Source organism: Microtus ochrogaster, chromosome 8 (genome assembly GCF_000317375.1).
Source record: "Microtus ochrogaster isolate Prairie Vole_2 chromosome 8, MicOch1.0, whole genome shotgun sequence".
Classification (NCBI taxonomy): domain Eukaryota; kingdom Metazoa; phylum Chordata; class Mammalia; order Rodentia; family Cricetidae; genus Microtus; species Microtus ochrogaster.
This window is the reverse complement of record NC_022015.1, coordinates 8,417,395-8,420,595: the sequence shown is the minus strand read 5'-3', so window position 1 is coordinate 8,420,595 and position 3,201 is coordinate 8,417,395.

Here is a 3,201-nt window from a genome sequence, read left to right as displayed (position 1 = left end):
TCCAGGCAGTTACAACTTCTTCCCAGATGTCCAGGTCACAGTCAGAGAACTTAAGGTGGAGTCTGTCACTACAAGGAGCAAAAAAATATTTACCCAGGGTAGGGGCCAACTTCCTGGTATGCCCAGTATGCAGCCATATGCATTCCCCCACTTTAAAAAGACCCTACTCTGTGACTGGCATCTTAAAAATTCTAACAACCAGCCTGAAGCAGACACTCCACCTTTCTGCCCTGTGCTGAGCCCTGCAAACCTCACAGCTGGTCCTGACTGAAGAGACTGAATTAAACTCAGGCTCCTGGGCCCCACTGGACGGTGACGGCTCAGCTCAACATCCGGTTTGGTAAGAAACATGGATTCTCTGAGGGTGGAAGAGAGAGCAGGAGTGGAGGAGGGGAGCGGGAGAATCCGGTCACCAAGCCCCAGGACTGAGTTTTATCTCCTGGACGCCCATGGTGGAAGGGAAGAACTGACTCCCCAAAGGTATCTTGTGACCTCCACATGTGTGTCAGGGGCTGGTGTGGGACGTCCTTCTGTGTATGGGTGCTTTTATTGGTTGAGGAATAAAGCTGTTTTGGCCAATGACTTAGCAGAATAAAGCCAGGTGGGGAATCCGAACAGAGCTAGAGAGAAAGTAGGTGGAGTCGAAGAGATGCCACGTAGCCCCCAAAGGAGAAAGATGCCAGAACATTACCAGTAAGCCGCAGCCTTGTGGCAATACATAGATTAATAGAAATAGGTTAATTTAGGATGAAAGAGCTAAGAATACATCTGAGCCATTAGCCAAACAGTGTTGTAATGAACATAGTTCCTATGTGATTATTTAAGTCTGGGCAGCCAGGAAGCGAAAACACAGTCTCTGTTTACAATGTGCCATGTCATGTGTGCACCCACGATCACACACATGCACACAAAATAAACAAGTGGATGTAAAATACAAGAAAACCTAAGGAATTCTGATTAAAAGTCATCTGTTACTTTAACCTCAAAACATAAATAGCTGGGACCCAAGATGGGTCAGAACACAGAACTCTGAAACTAGTCTGTGGTGTTAAGTATCAATGTGGAAATGAATACCAAAAAATACATATTTTTTAAGGGCCTGTAATGTGGCTCAGCAGGTAAAGGTACTTGACACAACACTCAAAGACCTGAATTTGATTCCCGAGACCCACATGATAGAGGGACAATTCAGTTGTCCTTTGACCTCTGCAACCATATGACAGAAGGTTCACACACATGTATGCACAAAATAAATATATTAAAATATTTCATTCAAATTGTCTAACCACTAGAGTTTTGCATCATGATGAACTAGGTGGTAAGGTCAGAGTATGGGAAAGGAATTTAAAAAAAAAAAACAATCTTTATTAAACTCCGATCACAATCCTGACCCCTCCACTTGCTCAGCATGAGGGACAACACCGACCTGGAACATTGCATGTCTGAAGGTGAGAGTCGGGGTTGTCATGTGAACTCAGTGGTGGGTAGACTGCCCAAGTCTGATCACACTCCAAAATCTGCCTGGCCTGGCTCCGGTTTCTCATTTTAATCAGTTTTTGCTTCCAAAAGAAAAAGAAGAAAAGATCTTAGCTCTCAGGAGGCTTTGGTGACAAGAACTTTCTCAACTTCAGTGTGATGCCTTATTTAATTAGCTACCAAGCAAACAGGACAGGAGGTACTTGCAAGGAGCTGACTTCATCACAGTGCTGTGGGGACTTGCACATCATCCTAGACCAGACGCAAGGTCTCTGTGGTAGGAAGCAAAACAGAAGCCCAGCAAATATGCCTTCCAAGTGCTCCCCAGTCCACCCGATGGGGGAAGAGGTGAAGCTCAGAGGACTGTCGATGGCAGGACTCACCGCAAAGAACAGGCCTGTTTCAGCTAGAGAGAGAAATGCATAATATGCAGGGGAGCAGGGGGAGTGGCGTGGTCAAGCTGTGCAAGCTTGCGAGCTTGAATCCTAGCCCCAGCGCCCAGGTGAAAGAAAAGCCAGGTGTGGTGGTGTGTGCTTGTAATTACATCCCAAAGCAGGGGAGGTGGAAACGGGAGGATTCCCAGGGCTCATTGGTCAGCCAGCCCAGCCTAATTGGTGAGCCCCAGAAGAGTCTCAAAATGCAAAGTGGACAGTATATGAGGAATAGTGCCTTAAGATGTCCTCTGATCTCCACGCATGTATCTATCTATCTATCTATCTATCTATCTATCTATCTATCTATCTATCTATCATCTATCTATCTCTATCTCTCTGTGGGAGTGGGGGGGGGGGTTGGGGTGGGGTGGTCTCATAGGAAGCTTTGCCTTGTGTGTGCTATTTTCTTTACAAGGCTCTCATTTTTAAAGGTGGAAAACTGACACCGTGGCTAGTTTATGGAGCTGCATCCCCAGAGCTTCATTTATTACTTAAAACCCATTTCCTCTCAATCTGTTCAGAATGTAGTCGGGAAAATTGTAGTACAGCAGCCATGCACATCATCCAGCTAGATGGTTGTTTGGGTTGGGTTTGGTTTCTTAAAGGGCTCTGTTGATGAGCTGTGAATTTCACTTCCTTGTTCTGGGGGTGCCCTGGAAACATTCGAGGGAGGAGGCTGGGGAGTAAGAACTGGAGAGAAAAATCTGCATAATGGTGGGAGGATGTAAGAAAGGAAAAAAGAGTAGTGCTGAGGAGAGGAGAGAATGTTCCAGAAGCTGACATACACCTGAAAATTACCCTCTCCTGAAGCTTCCAATTTTCAGCAAAATCCTATGAGCTCTCAAGTGTGGGGAGGTTTCCTAGAGGCAACAATGAGAACAAGGTTCTGCGTGTGGCCTCAAGTGGCGAGAAACAGAAAAAAAATTAGGAGTGCGCCCCAAATCATCAGGACCCCATCTGAGTGAATTTACATGGGTCTTTTAGACCCACAGAGTTCCCAGCTGGCATCTGGGTCATTCTTCCTTGTTATACAATGTCTGCGGTTTCAACTTCACCTTGAGACTATTGGGTGCTGAAACAGGTGCATCCCTCAGCTGTCTCTAGATGCATATTGTGTTGTGGTTCCAGCCTCAGATTCTCAGCAGCCATCACCTGTAGCCCTTTGCCTGAAGAACAACCCTGGTAGCCAGGGTCCCTCTGCCTGCATATATGATGGATCCAAAGCACTGAGAAATGGGAACAATGAGATCTCCTCCCTGAGATCAGAACACAACCATGACTGATTGGAGAA